The following is a 21,371-nucleotide window of genomic DNA, read 5'->3' on the forward strand; positions in this document are numbered from 1 at the left end:
CATACATCCAAGATAATCATTTCTGAGGTGCTCACAAGACATGGCATAAGGTGGGTGTGGCAGGTAAAGGGATGATCCCGGTCTGTTGTGGATAGGGTTGCCAGCTAAAATATAGGACAACTGATAAAATACAGTATAAAATTTGAATTTCAGATAAACAATGAATATTTTTAAAAAGTGTAAGTATGTCCCATGCAATATTCAGGTTATACTTATATTAATAAGTTATTCATTATTGATCTGAAATATAAATTAAACTGGTATCTTGTATTTTAATTTGCTAATTCTGGCAACTCTAATCATGGGAGACTGACATATGAATAAATCATCACATGACAGTGGGTAAATGCTGTGATAGGGGCACACAAAAACATTCCTGCAGTTATTTCTGTGGTATTCATAGACAAGAAACTCTGGTCGGGTTGGTATGCAACAAGATTAAAAAAACAAAACAACAACAACAACCAAACTCTGGTAGGGGATGAAGGAGCAGCCTGACCAAAGGACACATCTCCAGGCTGATGGGTCAGAGAACTAGGATCCTCATGGTTCCCTGGTCTTTGATCCATGGGGAAAATCAAGCAGCGATTTATGAAAATGCTATGTAATTCCATATGTAGATTAATTAAAATCCTTCCCACTCCAGCTCCCACTTCCAAAGATAGTCACCCTCAAGAAAACCATTGATGTTGACATTTTAGGTGCCTACTGGATCAAGTATTTATGTGGGCAGTTTAGTTTCCATGTCCTTTTATCTCTAGCTATCAAAAAAATGGCAAAAATTTATTTGCCAATTTATTTATTTAACTATAAATAGATGGCAAATTAACTGTAAATAAATTTGCCATTTATTTACAGTTATTTGTTCAATAACTATAGTGCAAAAAAACAGTATTCTTGCTCACCTAGGAAGGATAGAGGGAAACGCAAGGAACAAATGCTGCCAAATAATCAAGGAGACTCCTGCCCTGGATCAACCTGTTGTGTGTGTGTGTGTGTTTGAGTGTGTGTGTGGGGCGTCGGGGTCGGGGGTAGGTAGCCGTGGAAATACAGGCTGGGGCTAGGAGAACCAAGAACCAAATGCTCACATAAAAGTTGCTTTATTTCAAGCAATGTTAAAAAGAACCAAAGTCTAGCACAGCCAAATACCTGGAATTTACTTTCACAGGATTTGACCTTGATTTTTATGTGTTAAGAGAGTGGAGTGAAGGCTGGGCACAGTGGCTCACACCTGTAATCCCAGCACTTTGGGAAGCCAAGGAGGGCAGATTACTTGAGCCTAGGAGTTTAAGACCAGCCTGGGAATCATGGCGAAACACCATCTCTACAAAAAGTACAAAAATTAGCCAGGCTTGGTGGTGTGTGACTGTAGTCCCAGCTACTCGGGAGGCTGAGGTGGGAGGATCACTTGAGCCTGGGTAGGTCGAGGCCGCAGTGAGTCATGATTGTGCCACTGCACTCCAGCCTGGGCAACAGAGTGACACTCTGTCTCAAAGAGAGAAAGAGAAGGACACACACACACACACACACACACGCACCCCCCCCCAAGAGAGAGAGAGAGAGAGAGCGCAGTGGGTTTCATCTAGCAAAGTTACCTGGAGAAGGTGTGTTTGAGTTCTGTCTTGAAGGCCTAGAATTTGAGTGAGCACAGAGGAGGAAACAGGGCATTGCCCACAGGGAGAGGCGCCTATTCAAAGGCATATTTTAGTGTGTCACGTGTGCATGTGTGTGCAGCAGGATTGATGGGGCTGGTCAGCATGAAGGTGAGAGGGTGAGGAGATCCAAGAGGACTTAGACTTGGCAGTGGAAAGGTTGTTAACTGATTCAATTTCAGACTCAGTGAGGAAACCAAAGGACTTTATCTCACTGAATAGAAAAATGGATACATAGAAATTTCTGGGGCATGTCTGTAAAAGTAGGGCAGAGCAGTGGTTTGAGATAACATCTTGGATAACTCAAGGGCTGTCCCACTTTTGACTGAATTACTCAGGAATTCAGAAAATTGCTTCACGGTTGTGTTCTTGTAATCATATTCTGCCACGGGCTTCCAGCAGGTGGTATATTAGGAAAAATATTTACATAAAAGAAGATGAAGAGTCATTTTATTTTCATCCTAATCCATGTTCTACCTTAATTGCCTTATGGAAAAATCCTGTTTATTTGGCCCTCTTTCTTGTACAGAAATATAGATCATGACCATTGGAAAATGGAACTGCAGTCTTCTGCCACAGCAGGAAAATACATTATTGTTGGGTTGGGTGTTTCATTAAAGGTTTCTGCAGAGGCTGAATATCTTTATCTAAAATTCACAAAAATGCCTCAGGCCAAGATCCTAAAAAAATGAAAATTATTTACCTGGAATCTCCTTGGTTCTCTCTCTGTTGATCGTTTTCTTTCTCTTTTCTTATCTTGCTGATTATTTTACTGTGGCTCTGTACAGCCATAAGATTCTCTAGTAATTTACTACTTTTAACCACTCTTGATTCAGTATCAGAGTGAAAAATTGTTTAATTTTTTTTTCTCTTGTGGAGATTAGGAAGGGTAGGAGATTTTTACCTAAATATTCTTTTTCCTGATTTAAGAAGGAACAATAGTCTTGAATTCCTAGGAAAAGATAATTTGGAGAATCCAGACCAGAACAAGTGTTCCAATGGAGATGTTTTCTTTGCATGCTGATTTCTTTCTTGTAGGTTATCTCTTTATTGCAGAACCACAGAAGTTGGAGGGGTCTCCAGAGGATGTCTAAGATGAATCACTGCCTCAGGCAGACACAGACCAAAGAGTGGTGTGAAGTTAGATTCTGGGCCCAAACAACCATTCCAGAAAGAGCTCTATAAACTTTCATTATTAATAAGTAAAAACATTCTGAGATGCTCTGCTAAGTTTTATGGTCAATATTTATAGCTAGTTACTAAATTACCACTAAAAGCTTATCACAGGTCCATTTCTAAAGATGCATATTATCTAACAGGGTGGTTGTTCTTAATCACATTCCATTTTCACACTTAAAATAGATGAAAACACATATCCATGTTCCCAAAGGTTTGCATCTCTAATAGAGTTAAAATTGCACTTATGCATTTTTCTATAACTTTGTTAGTCTTAGCGTTGAATACCAAACTTGTCTTTACACAGGCAAAACACAGCTAAAGTTGTAAGCACTGTCTGGCCATTAAAACTGTAAGTACTTCACTTGACAGACCCAAATAATCAAGGAGAAATGACTTGGGGGAACTTATATTGCCTCTTTCAATTCTCTTTTTATAAGGAAATAGTTTCCTGTGTCCAATTTGATTATAGGAAGAAAACGATGAAGTTGGCCTCACACATGCCTAGCTTCCTCCTTTTGCCGGGCTCTTACAAAATATCCTAGACTATGTGGCTTAAACAACAGAAATTTATTTCTCATAGCTCTGGAGGCTGGGAAGTCCAAAATCAAGGTGCTGGCATATTTGGTTCCAATGAGCACCTTCTTCCTAGACTGCAGACAGTCGCCTTTTTGCTGTGTCTTCACATGGCAGAAAGACAGAGACCAAGCTCACTGGTGTCTCTTATTATAAGGACACTGATCATATCATGAGAGCCCCATTCTTATGACCTCATCTAAACCCATTTATCTCCCAAAGGTCCTGGCTCCAAATACCATCACATTGGGGATTAGGGCTTCAACATATAATTTTGTGGGGACAAAATTCAACCATATCATATAGAATACAATACTATTATAAGTATGCAAATTATAAGTAGACAGTTCAATAAATTTTTGCAAAGTGGGCCAGGCGCAGTGGCTCACACCTGTAATCCCAGCACTTTGGGAGGCCAAGGCGGGCGGATCATGAGGTCAGGAGATTGAGACCATCCTGGCTAACGTGGTGAAACCCTGTCTCTACTAAAAATACAAAAAAAAATTAGCCAGGCATGGTGGTGGGCGCCTGTAGTTCCAGCTACATGGGAAGCTGAGGTGGGAGAATGGCATGAACCCGGGAGGTGGAGCTTTCAGTGAGCCGAGATTGTGCCACTGCACTCCAGCCTGGGCAACAGAGCGAGACTCCGTCTCAAAAAAAAAATTTTTTTTTGCAAAGTGAACAGACCAATGTCTGGATCAAGAAACAGAATATTATCAGCAACCTTCCCTCCCTGCCCCAATAGTATCACTATTCTGACTTCTTGACACCATCGATTGGTTTTGCCTGTTTTTCAACTTTTGAATATTCTGTGAAGAATATTTATAGCAGCACTCTTTACAATAGCCTAAAGGTGGAAGTGATTTGGTGAACATGCGTACCCATTTCTGTTGGGTATAGACCTAGAGATGGGATCGTGGAGTCATCAGGTATGTGTATGCTCAGCTTTACTAGATATTGCCAAACAGTTTTCCAAACTGGTTGGGCCAATTTAAACCCCCATGAGTTTGAGAGTGCTTATTGCTCCACACCTTCACCAACATTTTGTATTGTCAGTCTTTTTCATTTTAGCTATTCTTGTGGTATGTAATTGTATCACATGTGCTTTAATTTGTGCTTCCTTGATGACTAATGAAGTTGAACATCTTTTCCCATTTTTAAAATTACAGGTAGTTTTAATTAGGATACCATGACTTCTAAACAGCTCCACCCCACTTTGTGTCATCTGAAGGACTAAGCTGTGCATTGTAATTCAAGCCTTCATTTTAATGATACTCTAGGTGCTTGGACTGACACCAAGCCACTGATAATTATGCTTCGGTCTGGCCTTTGACTATTTAGGTGTTAAGCCATATTTTGATAAGTAATTAATGAGAATATCATGTAGACTAGACTTGAATCTCTTGAGGAAATTCGCTCTAATTCTGCCTCCCTTATCTACATAACATGTAGATCAACCCTGTAGTAGAAGGACTACCTCCCAGGCTGGTTCTTCATGGATCCATGCAAGGTTATTTGAACCTAGTGCTTCTCTGAGTCGTGTCAAATAGATAGTTTGATGATTTGTCCTTGTGTATCCACAGGAATTAATGTTAAAGGATGAGCTATAATTGTCAGTCTCATGTGTCTTCCTCCTTTCCCTGAAACTGTCAAGGCAGTGGGACTCTATACTGGCAGGAGGTTGGAACGTTAGTTGCTTTAACATTACCATTTCCAAGGTTCTCTATCTCAGACAATCCTTTCTCCTTTTAGTTGTGTCTGTTTAAAAATACCAAGCTTTTCAGATGGCCAACATCCTCTTGATGCTAGTTTTCATGCGCGTCGTGTGAAGAGACTACCAAACAGGCTTTGTGTGTGCAATAAAGCTTTTAATCACCTGGGTGCAGGTGGGCTGAGTCCTAAAAGAGAGTCAGCGAAGGGAGATAGGGGTGGGGCCGTTTTATAAGATTTGGGTAGGTAAATGAAAATTACAGTCAAAGGGGGTTTGTTCTCTGGCGGGCAGGAGTGGGGGTCACAAGGTGCTCAGTGGGGGTGCTTTTTGAGCCAGGATGAGCCAGGAAAAGGACTTTCACAAGGTAATGTCATCACTTAAGGCAAGGACCAGCCATTTTCACTTCTTTTGTGGTGGAATGTCATCAGTTAAGGCAAGGACCGGCCATTTACACTTCTTTCGTGGTGGAATGTCATCAGTTAAGGCAGGGCAGGGCATTTTCACTTCTTTTGTGATTCTTCAGTTACTTCAGGCCATCTGGGCATATATGTGCAAGTCACAGGGGATGCGATGGCTTGGTTTGGGCTCAGAGGCCTGACACTAGTCAGTTCACTGTGGTCCACCAATGGAGTTGATTATGAAATTCAAGGTAAGGATGCTGACTTTTGGAAGGTGTCCCCAGGTATCTGCTTGGTAATCTTATGGAATGATATATTATAATTTCTCCCAAAAGGGAGCCACTCTAATAATACATTGTTCAGGGAACTTTGAGTTTATTTAAAAATGATGCATTAGAACCACTGTGAACTTTAGAAACTACATGTTCTGGAAACTATCTGTAGAGTTCCTTAAGAAGTATGTTATTTGCTATGCTTTTTAGTTGATATATCTTTTCTTAAGAATATTGGTCCTAATATATTTTTAAAACTTGCAGATTTAGACTTATCTTTGAGTTTTGTACTTAGATTTGCTATCACACTGTCCTTGGTTTTAATATTCAGGAGAAAACCACATTGAACAACCCAATCTCCTTCTACCAGGTAATTTTTTGGACATCTGGGATTTGAAAAGGTGCTTCACTTTGATTAGAAGTGTGTTCTGTTATTCTCTATTAACCAAGCATCCGATAATTATTAGGAATCTTCTAGGGGTGGGTGAGCCTTTCACGGATGGCTGATTCATTTTGGGATCCCTGCCCAGACGGTCATTAAGAAGTGTCAGCCAGTGAAGAGCTGGGCGCCTGCTCTGCTTGACATGAATCAAGACAACTTTATTTTTCTTGAGCCAAACAAACAAATGAAACACTCCCCCCAACCTTCAACAAAACCACAACAATGAAGAGAGGAGTTTGCCTGCCAAGCAATCTAGGCTTGAACCAACTGCTGCTCAATAAACATCATTCCCTGGAGGCCGTCTCTGCCCACCCTCTGATTCTCTCGACCTGTCTTGTTCCATAGTGGACAGCAGGTTTACTATTAGAGCTCTGTTTGATCTTCTGTCACTAACTTATACCTGTGGTTAATTTTGATTGTCCTGCTGGTTGAGGTACTTGTGTTCAGCTGTGGCTGTCACATGCTTGTTAGAGGTATGGAAAAACACAGCATTCGGTGATATTTATCAATGTGTATCTAGAGATCTGAGACTTTTTAGGTAAAAAGCTCAAGCAACAGTCAACTTTTGTGAGATGAATAAATGTGGTAATTTAGACATTTATGAGCTACTGTAAATCTTTTCTGCATGATGCTTTGAAAAATTGTTTTCAGATTTTCTTTCTTTCCGTAACTCCTAAGTACTTGGACATAATTGATTTTCAATGATTACACATAACTTCTGCAACTTACATAGAGTGTCATCTCAAATCACATTTTCCAATTTTAAAGAAATAAAATGAAATTCACATTTTGAAGTAATTGTCGTTAGCTAAGACAAATCTGGTTGGGTTTCTTTTTTGTTTTGTTTTGTTTTGTTTTTTCCTTTATAGACCATGTTGGAAATTTTCACTTGGACATTCATACTTTTCTCTCAGAGGACTATGTCAGTAGGCAGAAGATAAGAAGACAAGTTAGTTTGCCTTGAGAGTATCTCTTAGTTACTACAGTGCAGGAGAGGAACATGTTGGCTAACCCATGGCCCCTTGCTAGTCATTCTCAAACTTTAGTGTACATCAGAGGTACCTGGGGATCTTGTCATAGAATACAATTCTTGGGTTCCACTTCTGGAGATCCGATTTAGTAGGACTGAGATCTATTTTTGTTTTTGGTGATCTATATTTTTTTTTTTAGCAAGCATTCCAATACCTGTGATGTGCATACCACAGAAGCACATTGTATGAAATACAGACCCAGGGCTTCTTATTATACCACAAGGAATGGTTGCTGAAGCAGGTAAGAAGACTGGTCATGGCGAACTCCGTTCATATCATAGCTAAGAGAAAAGATGTCTCTTTAGATCTAAAGTTCTAACTGTATGTCCTAGGCTGGGTTCCCTAGGAGCAGAACCTAAGACAGGCAACAAATTGTATGTGATTTATTGGAGGGGTCTTAGGAGAAAGGGAATGAGGGAAGTGGGCGAGGGCAAGACAAGGAGCTAAAACAAGGCTATGGTCTCAGTTGGAGGCTGGCTTTAGCCTGATTCCATGGGAACCACTGGGGCATGAATTCCACCACATAGACCTTGAGGAAAGTCAATCAGACTTTTGTATCCCGTGTCAGTCACTGTTTACAGGCTGCCCTGAGGTGGATGGGTGATGTAACCTAATGGAGGAGGCCATCCTTATTCTACACAGGGCAGCTCCCCTGGGAGGAAGCCTCTGGAGCCACTGGCAACCCACACTCATGGCAGCCGGGGGATAGCTTCACCAGCCAGGTAGAGGGGATCTACGAGGGGCACCATCAGTATTCATTACACTATGACAACATGGAGTCATGTGGGAGGCTTTTCACAATGTGGCTTCTGTTCTTGGTCCCTCTGACTGCTCTTGCTGTAGTAATTTACTTAGTAAGCTTGCGTTATTATGATTCTTTTTATAATTGCAAGGGAAAATATGGACAGCACATATACTTGGCTTTTTTCTGTGTCATATTTTTCTTCCTGTGCTTTAGTAAGGATTGTCATCTTGTAGCAAAGTGTAGAAAACATGGCAGCCTCCTTTGTCAATTTTGTTTCCTAGACTCAATGAGAGGAACAATGACTTCAGATATTGAATTATGGATCCTCAGGCTGTAGTGAAATCTTAATGTGTTTTACTTAAAACTTCATTTGCAGATGATTCTGTTTCATGCTTCTTGTAATGATATTGCTTGCGGAGGAGTTCCCTTGTTTAGGACCTTCAATGAGAAATACGATGTTCTGGAAACGATTGAACTGGTTGTCATTGGTTACTCGGCTTTATTAAATAAAGCAGACTCTTTTAAATTGTTTTCTGTGGAACGTTAGTGTCTTTTGCCCTGTATTCTACAAAAAAAAGTTCTATGCTCGAATATTTTTGGTGGCATTCTGTGTATGATATTCCCCTCTTGGAGATTCACAAAGCACTTTGGCCCATGAAAGACTAAATATTCTGCAGGAAAGAAAACTTCTTACCTTTGTTTAACTGATTGTTTTTCAAATCTATTTGCTCGTGGAAGAGCCTCCTGTCATGGCTGCCTCCTTCATTTGTTTTTTTTTTTTTTTTTTTTTTTTTTTGTTCTCAGAATATATGTTACCATCTCACAGAACACAGTTTGGAGAATACTGGTATAAAATATCATTCCTCATCATGTGTTATCAGAGCATTGGTAAGCAACAAAGAACTGGTTCCACCCTTTTACCTTGTAAACCCAGCCTTTGACATCTTATTTACAAGCAAGGCAAGTGCAAAGCAGGTTTGGGGACAGGGCAGTCTCTGGAGGACAAGGACAAGTTATTTGTTTTCTGTGCTGAAGGGGCCATAAAAACAGTAACATATTTAATGAGGCCTCACTGTAGCTATTTTAGCCTCCATAAAACATCTTACTCAGCCTAACCTACAATTACTTAATGGACAGAGTTTTACAAACAGCTAGTCTCCAGCCTCAAATGTTTATTAAGTTTCTGTTCCTTTTGGAGCGACTTTACTAAGGAGAGTCATGCAAGATTAAAAAGATAGAACATTAAAAATTCAGCCAAGACACACCAGGGCTACCCTGACGATAACAACTGTGGTGTAATGTTTTTGAATTCATATGGATTCCCATGTTCTCAGTAAAGGATACCCTGCCATTTCCCAACATTCTTTCACTAAAAAAATTATTTGGACCATCATGAGTATTTGGCATTTCTTTTTTTGCATAAGACAGATCCTCTGTGACTAGTATTTTTCTAAGAAATGTTGAGTTGTAAAAGATAAAGGTGAATGAATATTTATTTATTTTATACAGTACTTTGAAGTTTGCAGAAAACTCCCCCTCCGACTATCATTTTTGTACTTAAAAAATCCCATGAGAATGGCAGTATTACAAGCACCACAAAAGTGACTAGTGTCCTTCCTCCGGCAATGTAAAACCAGATACCTGCACCAAGGCTTGCAGCAATAAAAAGAAAGGCTTTTATTGCAGGGGTGCCAAGCAAGGAGATCTAGACAGCTGAATGCTCAAATCCTGACCTCTCTGATGACTTGCAGGCAAGGATTTTTTTTTTTTTTTTTTTTTGAGACGGAGTTTCGCTCTTTTTGCCCAGGCTAGAGTGCAATGGCACGATCTCGGCCCACCACAGCCTCCACCTCCCGGGTTCAAGCAATTCTCCTGCCTCAGCCTTCCGAGTAGCTGGGATTACAGGCATGCGCCACCACCCCGGCTAATTTTGTATTTTTAGTAGAGACGGGGTTTCCCCCTGTTGGTCAGGCTTTCTTGAACTTCCGACCGCAGGTGATCCACCCGCCTCAGCCTCCCAAAGTGCTGGGATTACAGGCGTAAGCCACCGCGCCCGGCCGACTGCAGGCAAGGATGTTTAAAAGCAGGAGTAAATTACAAGAAAGCAGAAGGTACAGGCAAAATTATTAATCAATACATGGAGGTTACATATTGGTTTAGACCTGAAAGGGCAGGATATACAGGTCATAGGTAGATTCAGAGACTTTCTGATTTGTGATTGGTTGGGGAAGAAAAGCTTTGTTTTAAAATTTGAGGTCAATGAAAGAATGTTAACTGGCTACAGGCAGTGACCTTTTCCAAGCCCCTCAGGAAGAAACTTAGAATAAAGGATGACGGTTAAAGTTTAGTATTTATTTCCCCCGTATCTGAGGTCGGTGTGCCAGGGGATCCTTCGGTGGGAGTCCCTGGTGGAGGTCTGAGTTTCTGAAAGACAACTCAGGGACATATGCTAAAATGTTATCTTTGGGTTCTATAGGGAAAGCAAGTATCTCCGGGACTCTTAATTTTTTTCGCTGTCGTTTTGGACTACTATTCCCCTCTTGTTTAACAAGTTGCTTACTTACTTTTGGGACTAGCTAGATACCCGGTATATTTTTTGAAGGAATTCAGGATTTTTCTTGATTTCCATGGTTTGGGTCCACAGGCCCCTAAAAAAAGGAGTCCCTGTCCCATCTCACAAGGACTCCTGGAAGGCTGGCCAGAGCAGCCTCACAGATTTCAGAAGCTTAATTTTTATTCACCTTGATCATTATCCTAAGTGACTTTATCCTTAAAGCGACTTTATCTTTTTGACTCTCCCTGCCCTACCCCACCAACTCATTTCTCTCCCCACTTTTCCCTTCCCAGGTAATAGCACTAGAGTCCACCCAAATTAGAAACCACACAGATATCTCTAGTTCGTGTGTCTCTCTTTCCACCCAGACAGGCTTTCCTGTGTTTTTCTTTTTGCATCATAAGAAAATTCTAGAAGCAAATCTCAAGACTTTCCCTTCCTTGCTCTTATTTCCCTCCTTCTTACTTATGCTCTACCAGCTTAGCATCCAGACCCAACCACAGCTTCCTTTTCTGCTACATGATCCATTGCTTAGCAATAGTTACCTCTTGAGTCACGGGAGGGTGATAAGTCTCGTGTGTGTGCGTGAGTGTGGACACACGTAAGAGTTGATGGGGAGTGAAGTAGTCAGAGGCCATATTTAGACAGAGTCCTGCATTCTCTGCTGAGGAATATGGATTTTCTCTATTAGGAAGCCTAAGTAATCTAGGATCACGGATCCTTTGGATAGTGTAGAAGATAGTCTGAAAACACAGGAAGCTGTTTCATGAACATGGCAGACAGATAGTGAGGTCTGGAAAATGGGCATAGCTGAGGTAATAGAAAGGACAAGGCCATATTTGAATGAGATTTCTGAGGTAGAATAGACTGGGCTGGGTGGAAAGAGACACAGGAACTACAGATATCTGTGCGGTTTCTAATTCGGATGGACTCTAGTGCTATTACCTGGGAAGAGAAGAGTGGGGAGAGAAATGAGTTGGTGGGGTAGGGCAGGGAGAGTCAAAAAGATAAAGTCACTTTAAGGACATGCTAAGTTTGAAATGAGATATTTAGAAAGCAGCTTAAAATATTGGTCTTTTTCTTAACAGAGAAAGAGAACAAAACCTGAGATTTAGATCTGGCATTAAACAGTGTGTAAAGACCTGGGCATGGTTGGGTGCCTCCAGGAAGAGTATGGTGCCAGAATAAGTCACCCACACAACTGAGGTGTGTTGGAAATGTCACATATCTTTATGGCTTATAAGTCAACTTCACTTCATGCTGAGCACCCCTTTTTTTAGTCTGGGGAAAACCTAATTTCACTGATTTGAGTTTGTCCTCCTCTTATGTGGTGTGGAGTCTTCAGAGTGCAGATTGGTGGTCTGGTCTTTGGTCATCCATCTTGGAGATTACTGCTAAGGCTGCCACCAACCTCCTGGATTCCTTCTTCTCTGCCATAGCTATGCCATGTGAGGCTGCCAGTGGTTTTGTCTGCCTGGCATGCACTCCACCCAGCTTTTCCACCTGGGGTTTTGCTGTCAACACTGTAGACTAAAAAGGAGCATGGGCTTCTCTGCAACCCTTTGGCATGTCTCTTCCCCTTACTCCCTCCTCTCACCCAGGGACATCTCTTGTTAGTCTGGAAAAGGGAAAGAGGGAAGAAAGGATGAAGCCCCCACTGTATTACTTCTCACATTAGCTCCCGCTTTCTCCCCAAACCACCAACTCTTCTTAAGGGCTAAACGTTGTTTTTCAGGGAAATAAAAGCCAGATGGACTTGCTGGCTATTGTTGGTTTTGACCCTGATGGATGCTTTCCTGAGGTTATGGAGTATCAAGACTGCCACCAGCTTGAACTGGGGGAAGGAAATAAATACAGGGAGGAAAAAAGGCTAGTATCTTAAAATACTATCTAGCCATAGTATTAAAGTAAGAAGAGAAGGCGAGCAAGCCTGTGGGCTACAGAGTGTGGATCCAAGAAGGAGCAGAAAGGTGGCATCCAAGGAAGAAGCCAGAAAGCTCCTAGAGGGCAACAAAATCACCACTCTGAGGACACCAAGACACAGGCAGGGTCCCCCATGTGATGCAACAGGATGGGAACTGAACATGGTGGAAGTGAGCAGGTGGGTTTAGAGCCCGGTGTCTTTAATGTGCCTATGGCCTAGTCTGTGGTTGGGAGGTCAGACTGGGTTCAGATGGAGCCACCTCTGTCTTATGGGTGATTATGTCATGACACAAAGTGTTTTCCTGATCTTATCTCTCTTATCTGTTTCTCTAATATCTCCCACCCTGGACTACAAGTCCCTTGGGGGCAGAACAATGCCCTTTACATTCTTATACCCTCAGCCCCTAGCACAATGTCTGATGCATAGTGGATTCGTAATTTAGACTTAATGAATGACTATAGGCCAAGGTTTTCCAAGAAGGTCAACATTTTCTCTGCCCAGATGTAGGGCTGAAGTTATCCAAGATCTCAGAGGAATTTCCCTTTAGTTCTGTGCGGCAAGAGCTCTGAGGCCTTTGAAGTTAGGCCTAGTAATCTGGTTTCCAGTGATAAGGGTGGGTAGCACCACTGATAGTGGGGTGAAAGATAGGGTTTGGACATTTGCTTGTTTTCTCTCTTCGTTTGTACCCTAATGCAGACATTGTGGTCATATTATTTTGGAAATATTTTAACTCATGGATGCAATTCAGAAATAAATCAATTTAGACTGGGCGTGGTGATTCAGGCCTGTAATCCCAGTACTTTGAGAGGCCGAGGTGGGCAGATCACTTGAGGTCAGGAGTTCAAGACCAGCCTGGCCAACATGATAAAACTCTGTCTCTATTAAAAATACAAAAAATTAGCTGGGTGTGGTGGCACCCACCTGTAATCCCAATTACTCAGGAGACTGAGGCATGAGAATCACTTGAACCTGGGAAGTGGAGGTTGCAGTGAGTGGGATTGTGCCACTTCACTCCAGCCTGGGTGACAGAGGGAGACCCTGTCTCAAAAACAAAAACAATTTATCACAGATCTGCACACTGCGCAAGGCACTATGAGAAATATTGGTGTACAAAGAGAAGTGATACAGATGCAAGGCCTTATTTTTTGAAAAAAACTCCTGGTTAGGAAGTTAAGAAAGTTAGTAAATAGCTATAATTCATAGAAAAATAAAAGCGCAAGTGTTGAAAAAAAATAAAGGAATGGGAGAGGGAGGGCTTCTACTTGATTAAAACTATAGATTATTTAGAATTTCCCGTTTATTAGTTACCCCAATTAAAAGTTGTTTCACTGAATCTTGCCAAGCAGAAAGGCACTTAATTTATATATTATATTTATCTTTTGCAAAAAATCTTGAAAGCACAAAATAAGAAAATCTTGGGTGGGGTCTAGGTTATGGCAATGGCTTATTTCCCAACAAAAAAGGTTTAAGAAAGAGAGAGAAGATTTTTGAAAAAGAGCCAGATTCACTGTTTCCATTTATGGAGAAGTATATGATTTTTGCCAAGGAATTACACACGGCAGACTGAATCCTTTTTTAGCTTCTAAATCAAAGTTGGAGAGATACACAGTTTGGAATTATTTCAGCTGTGTTTGAAATTGCTCAGGGATCCTTAGGTGAAAGTTGGTGTGTAAATCTGAATAAATATTCTTGTTATTTCATTATTGTTGTGATGAGTTATGTTGTCAGGAACGCAGACTGCTAGAATCAGACTGGGAGAACGAAGTGGAATGCGTGTCACCTAAAGATTGTATTTTACAGCTGTAAACACCCAAAAGAACTTCTGGCAGAGAATCATCAGCTGTAAATTTACAACCTGCACAGGCATCCAAGCTTTGTTGGGAAAAAAACAATCTCCTGAAAATATGTTATTCTAAATGTTTGGCTTCTAAGAGAATCTTACTTGTGTATTTTTAGTAAGCATGGGGGTAGAAAGGGGTTGAAAAGGAAGGAGGGGTTCTCAAAAGCACTTTGAAGAACCTGTCGATTTTTCTTTGTTTTCCTCCTCCCCTCCAACATGACATTTTCAGCTTCCTTATAAAGCTAGCCCTTCGGATTGAAATAGCTAGTGAAGTCATATTTATTGAGTACTAGATGGGTACTTGGGCTAGGGCTGGTTCTTTGGGGACTTTAGATGTTTAAGGTTTGGTCCTTGCCATTTTGGAATGTTGAGCTAAGAGGGAAAGACCAACCTATGGAAAAGCATAAGGGACCTTCCTTAGAAGAGGATCTGTAGATCTGTCATTAAATGATGGACATGTGGTTTGGAGTATCTGGGCTGGAGAGATCAGGGCAGTGGCACAAATGAAGGCTCCCTGGTGTCTTAGAGACTGAAATGACCTTTAAGGGGAAAATTCCCCTTGTCAATTGTGACAACAGAACAGCCAGAGGAGAGGAAGAGGCACAGAAATGCTGCTCTGCCCTCCAGGAAGTGATAGGAGCTTCTTCTTTGGTACCCAGGCACCAAGAGCACACCTTGGCTGCTCAAGGTGAGGATGTGCCTAGTGGCCCAAGGTGGATGACATGGCCATAGGGAAAAGCAGGCACCAAAGCCCAGAACTCATTTCCCCAGGATCCTTTGTTCGTCCTAAACTGTGAAGCTCAGACCACGTTCCTGGAGCTGACAGCCATGACCTAGCCTGCTGCTCACAGCCCCTTTCTCAGACTTCATAGAACAATGTGAGGTGGGAGTTTCTGGGGGGGCCTGAGCAGTTGCTCAGCATTCTGTTTTTCCTGATTGGATCTGGGAAGGCTGCCTGTGGCAAGAGAATTCCTAGGTGAGCCTCTCTTCCCAAGCCAGGTGCGTGACCTGGCACATTTGAACCCCATTCAGGGAGGTCTGCTCCTCTAGATCCCTAGCCCAAGAGAGCAACGGGGTCACACACACAGAAAGACAGTGAGCTTGCCTGTGTCACCCCATCTGCTCACACAGATTATCCATGGCTGCAAAGTGCCATGCAGCGATTTGGGAGTCTGCAGGGTATGCCTGGCCTGTGCTTATGAGCAAGTTCAGTGGGCAGTAAGCATGTCCATTTAGACTCATGCCCTGCTCTGCGCAGTCTCTGAAGTCATGTCCACTTGCAGTATTTAGTCTCCCTCTGGACAGTGCCCTAATGTGCTGGAGCCCTCGATGTGCCCAGCTGGGAAAGGGTCTGTACACAAGGAAGCAGTTCCCCACTTGAGGGCACACAATGTTAGAGGGATTCCAAGGTAGGGCTGTCTTTGGTCTGAGTACCCTACAGAGTTCTTAGTGAATTCACTCTTGTGATTTTTGCTTGTACCTTCCCTTCCGTAGCCTGTAAGAAGGAGTTCAGTGGGGAGGCTGGGATAAGAACAGTTCTAAGGGATGCCTGTGTGTGATGAAAGCAGTGGCTCTCCTTACCCATATTTATTTTGCCTAAATATACGCATTAAGGCTTTAAATGAAAAACTACATTATTCTGTCCCATCCCACCCAACCCCAAATCCGAACCCCAGAGGTAACCACCATGAATCTAGCTGTTTCTTTAGGCCTTTATAGTTACATTTCTTTTTTAAAAATATATTTTTAAAATTTTTTTAAGACACAAGGTCTCACTCTGTTGCCTAGGCTGGTGTGCAATGGCACAATCATAGCTTGAACTCCTGGGCTCAAGCAATCCTCCTGCCTCAGCCTCCTGAGTAGCTGGGACTATGGATATGCACCAACCCGCCCGGCTAATATAGTCATATTTCTAACTAATATGTTTATACCACAAGGTTTTGGTTTGTTGGTTTGGACATCACCTGTTAATTTATTATCATAGTAAATGAAGACCTACTCTTACATAAACATCCCCATTTCATAGTCCTCAGACTACTCAAATAGTAACACCACAAATTTTGATTAAATTAATAATCAGTGCTAGAATATTATGACTGCGGAAGTATTGCCAACTGCTGAGTCCAGTAATACACTACAGCCATGGCTCTTACCTTGTACATTTTTGGAGCTGATACTTTTCTCCTGTTTTCATTTGTTTCATTTTTGTGTAACTATTGCCATTTTCCCACAAATGCCTCCAATGTTTCTGTCACACATACATATTAATATTTGCCATATATGCAAACAAATCAACTCTGCCGTTTCCCCTTAAAAATGTTTTTCCTGGAGCTCTTTGTTGTTTCCCCCTAATCCATGTGCATTGCTCTATATTTGAACCCCACATGCAGCTCTTCGGGGATGGATCCCTTGTGTGTGTGTGTGTGTGTATTTGTGGTTCCAATGTCTTCTTATCATGGTTTGCTAGAATAGTTTACTCTTCAGCAGTCTCCTAAAAAGTAATATAAAGATGGTAAAGTTTCTGAGAGCTGAACATCTGAAAATGTCTTTATTGTATACTCAAACTTTACTGATAGGTTGAGTATAGAATTTCATTTGGAAAATCATTTTTCCTCAGAATTATGAAGTCATTTTCTTCTACTTTGCGTAATTGCTGTTGAGAAGTCTGATGCTATTCTGATTCATAATTTCTTGTGTGTGTCCTGTTTTTCCTCTCTGGAAGTTTAAAATATTTTTCCCTTTATTCTTGATATTTTCAAATTTCACAACAATGCGCTGCAGGGGCAGAAAGGTGTGATCCCTGTTCGTCACCCATCCTAGGAGTTATGACCAACATTCGTATAACAAAAGATGGGTTAACAAGCAAAAAGCCTAACAAATTTATTTAATCAAAGTTTTATGTGACAGAGGAACTTTCAGAAATGAAGACTGAAAGACCCAGGGAAAACTGTTTTTATGCTTAGGTTCAATGAAGAATAGACAGCTGTGTAGAAATGGGATTGGACAAAAGTGTAAGATCTAATAGTAACAGACTGAGCAGAGAAGCCCAGCAAAGCCTGTCTGCTCAGATGCTTCTTGGTTCTCTGGGTAGCATTCCTTCCTCCTGGGTATGGGGTGGAACCCCTCTGGAATGAGGGTCTTCAAGGGAGAAGAGGGAGGGAGAGTGAGCTTTCTAGGTTTTATGGATTGCTTTGGGGGAGGGAAGGTCTAGTTTCTACGACCTGCCTTGGGGAAGAGGAATTGCGGTTTATTTCAGGAGAGAAATATTTCTGCGATTTATTTCAGGACAGAAAGGTGGGAGGAAGGCAGAAAGGCAGGAGGAGGGCAGAGCAATCTTGTTTCTGAGCCCTTCCCACCTCTTTCAGTTCAAAGTACTCAGTAGGCTGAGGTGCCGTACTTTGGGGTATGGAATGAGTTCCACTGGTGCCTTGGCATTGGTCTTTTAATTTTTATTATGATCAACCATTTTTAATTTACAGACTCGTGTTCTCTAGTTCTGGAAATTTTGTTATGAGAAAATTACGTCATTCATAATTTCCTCTCTACTGTTTTTTCTGTTCTGTTCTTCTAGAGCTCCTATTAGTCACATTTAGGGCCCTTGGATTGATTTTTAAAATTTTCTTAACTTTCTCTCCATTCGTCCATCTCTTTATCAGTTTGCTCTTTTTCTCCTCTAATTTCTTCACTTCATTTCCCAACTCATTCGTTCTTGCTATTATGTTTTCAGTTTCTAAGAATTCTTTATATTGTTCTGATTCCCCTCCCCAGCCCCACCCCAACATACACCCTTTAACTCTTTGCAACATCCTGGTCTTGTTTCAAGGATTGCATAACTTTGCCTGTCTCTGAGGATATTTATTATTTGTGGTTTTTGTACGGATTATCATGCTTTCCTATATTCTGTTTGCCTATTTTGGTCCCTCTCCTATTGGAGACCTTCCTCAAACGTCTGGTCACCCTAGGCTGGGTGTGGTGGCTCATGCCTGTAATCCCAGCACTTTGGGAGGGTAAGGCGGGTGGATCACGAAGTCAGGAGATCGAGACCATCCTGGCCAACATGGTGAAACCCCGTCTCTACTAAAATACAAAAAAATTAGTGGGACGTGGTGGTGTGTGCCTGTGGTCCCAGCTATTCGGGAGGCTGACGCAGGGGAATCGCTTGAACCCGGGAGGCAGAGATTGCAGTGAGCTGAGATCACTCCACTGCACTCCAGCCTGGCGACAGAGCAAGACTCTGTCTCAAAAAAAAAAAAAAAGTCTAGTTACCCTAGGCTGTCCATTCGATTTAGAGTGACACTTTCAAATGTGGGAGGGCTCAGTGTGTACTGGGTTGTGTGTGTGGAGGAGGACAGGGGTTGTAGACTCTTGGGCCTTCCTGTGTAGATTCTGGTGGCCAGAAAGTCAGGCTTGATGCTGGAGACCTAATTATTCCCTCCACCAATACCTGAGGAGTTTTTTGTTCTTATTTGCTTTTGCTGTTGCCATTTTTTGGGTTTGTTATGTGTTTCCAGCTATTCAATTTCTCTAGAGAAGGATCATTGCATTTCTTGCCTGAGGAGTTAAGCCTGGATGGTGGTTTACTGGAATCAGAATTGGGAAAAGAGACTGGGGAGTCCCACCCTTCACAAGTTAATCTTCCCATTTGAACTCATGTCTACCTTCCTCCTCCGACAGAGAATGTGGTGACCACTGAGGCTTGGGATCAATTTCCCCAGAAAAGAATTGTCTGGTTTGTGTGCAGAGGGTAGGTAGGGAGTAGTGTAGGGAAGGTATAGCTGGCTGGTTGCAAGGAGTGGGAGAATGATGGAAGATTCTAATCAGGTTGTGTGTGGGCTTGGCACCACGCATGGTTGTCTGCTCTGAGATGCTATCCTGCCTCTTCTGATAACTTTTGCCACTATGTCATGGATTTGCTGTGGTTCTGCGCAGCAAGTGGTCTCATTTCTTTTTAATATTCTCCCCCACTTTTTTTTTTTTTTTAGCAACTTGGATGTTTCTCCTGCTTGCTGCATCAAAACCATACTTCCATTCCTTTGCCATTTTTCAAACATTTGTTGAAATCTCTGCTCTGCTAATATCTCCCCAAAGGGTCATTTCTCTTGTGGGCTAAAATCTTTTAAATTCCTTTCCTGTCAGTTGATGGAGTTTAGAACATAGTCATGTATGCGTCAATCTGGAGTGTTTAACCTGCTTTACTGCATGTTGAAGACCTTGCCTGACTCATGTTATGTGAGAGTCCAAGCTCCTGCTCATTTCCAAACCAGCTGTGTGACCTTGAGTAAGGCACTCAAATGCACTGGGCTTCAGTTTCTCACTTGTAAAGGCAGCAGTAAGAATCTGTATACAGAAAAGCAAGTGTCTGTCTTGCCAATCTCATGTTGCTATGTGGCTGAAATAAGATTGGACATGTGAGAATGCTCTGGAAAAAACAAAGGTGGGATGAAAATGGAAGGCATCATGAGTAAAGCTAAAAAACAGAATCTTTTTACAAATGGCAAAGAGCCCCCTTCTCCCTGATATCCTGGCTTCCTCTACGTTGGTGTGTGCAGCATATGGATGAGGGGGTTCAGCTCAAAACTTTCTACTTGTTTTGATCCAAATTCCTTTTCTTTCACATCAGTGCAGCTCATCTTAGCATGACTTTTGGGTTCATCCCCTTCCATCACCCTTGCGTACTTCAAGGAAAGTATCGTCTGTGTCTAGTGTTTTTTTGGTCTCAGTTTGAGACCTCTCAAAATTTTTCTATTTAATTGCAGATTTATGTTCTAATGCTGCAAATCCACGTCCTCCTACATTGTCTGTTGGGTTATATTACTTGTATAAATCCAGAAAAACAGCAGAGAGAAATAAAAATGAAATTTTAAGCACAGTCATAATTTTGTAACATAAATTGCAACTTGCCGGAATCTGTGGCATTATTAGACTATACCCTCACAATAGATTATTGTAAGCATGAAATGGGTAATATGAGGAAGTGCTTTGTAAACCATAAAGTCTACATCAAACACAAGGAATTGCTGCCATCATTGTTCATCTCTCTGGGCCTCAGTTTACTCATCATGAAGTGAGTTGTTGAGAATTTCAGCTCTGCTATGGTGGCATAAGCTCTCTATGTCCCATCCCTCCCACTGATTGCAACTAAATCTTCAGGATAAAATTAAACAACAACATCAACAGCAGCTACTCAAGGGCTCTGAAAAGCATTATATGTTTGAAAACAAAATAGAAATACTCTCTGGTATGTTAATATCCTTGAATTCCCCTATTAATATTTCATCATGTGTTAGTTCAACAGAAGGGACTTGAATCCTGTGAACCAACCCAGATACAGGCTCCACTTTATCTGTTTTGTGGAACAAACACCAAATAGGATCCTGTTTTATGCATCTAGCTTGGAAATGCAACAAGATTTAAAAGTCTTAGAAGTAATATTCTTCAATCACAAGTTAGTGATGTAGCTCCATCAAAGTGAGCCATTCCTTGCTGAAAATGAAAAAAAACATTTTCTGTGGGTTTTTAAAGTAAAAATACCACTTTACACTCTTGATATTCCAGCCTAGGAAGTTAGAGGTTTTCTCTATAAAAAGAGAGAATGTAAAGAATCCTAGAGCTTCCATACTGCACATAAGAATTAAAATATTCCTTATGTCTAGCAATATTATTTTATGTTTCTATAAATCCAAATGGTTTTATGCCTTCTCCACATTAAAACAACAATGACATCAATAAATGTTTTCAATTTTTATCTCATGTCAGAAAATGTTGAGGTGGGTTTTATTACTTATTATACTCATTGAATAGAATTTTGTTTTTCTATGGGTGTTTAAAAAGCAATTAAGGGCTGCTCCAACTTTCAAAAGTCATCGTAATTCACCACATCAATAAGCTGAAGAAGAAAAATTATATAATCATATCAGTTAGCATGGAAAAAGCATTTGACAAAATTCAACACCCATTCATGATTTTTTAAAAACACTCTCAGCAAATTAGTAATAGAGGGAAACTTCTTCAATTAAAGAACATGTACAAAAAACCTACAGCATGGGACAT

The 21,371-nt window shown here is 41.3% G+C and overlaps 1 long non-coding RNA gene across 1 annotated transcript in view; it reads left to right on the forward strand.

The window, feature by feature from the left end:
- Positions 1–21,371, forward strand: part of LOC129038855 (uncharacterized) — a 97,484-nt gene that overhangs the window by 44,244 nt on the left and 31,869 nt on the right. Inside the window, exon 2 of the long non-coding RNA XR_008503245.2 lies at positions 8,808–8,891. This is a non-coding gene — a long non-coding RNA (uncharacterized LOC129038855). The remainder of the gene's footprint in view (positions 1–8,807; positions 8,892–21,371) is intronic.

This window comes from Pongo pygmaeus, chromosome 5 (assembly GCF_028885625.2).
Source record: "Pongo pygmaeus isolate AG05252 chromosome 5, NHGRI_mPonPyg2-v2.0_pri, whole genome shotgun sequence".
Lineage (NCBI taxonomy): Eukaryota > Metazoa > Chordata > Mammalia > Primates > Hominidae > Pongo > Pongo pygmaeus.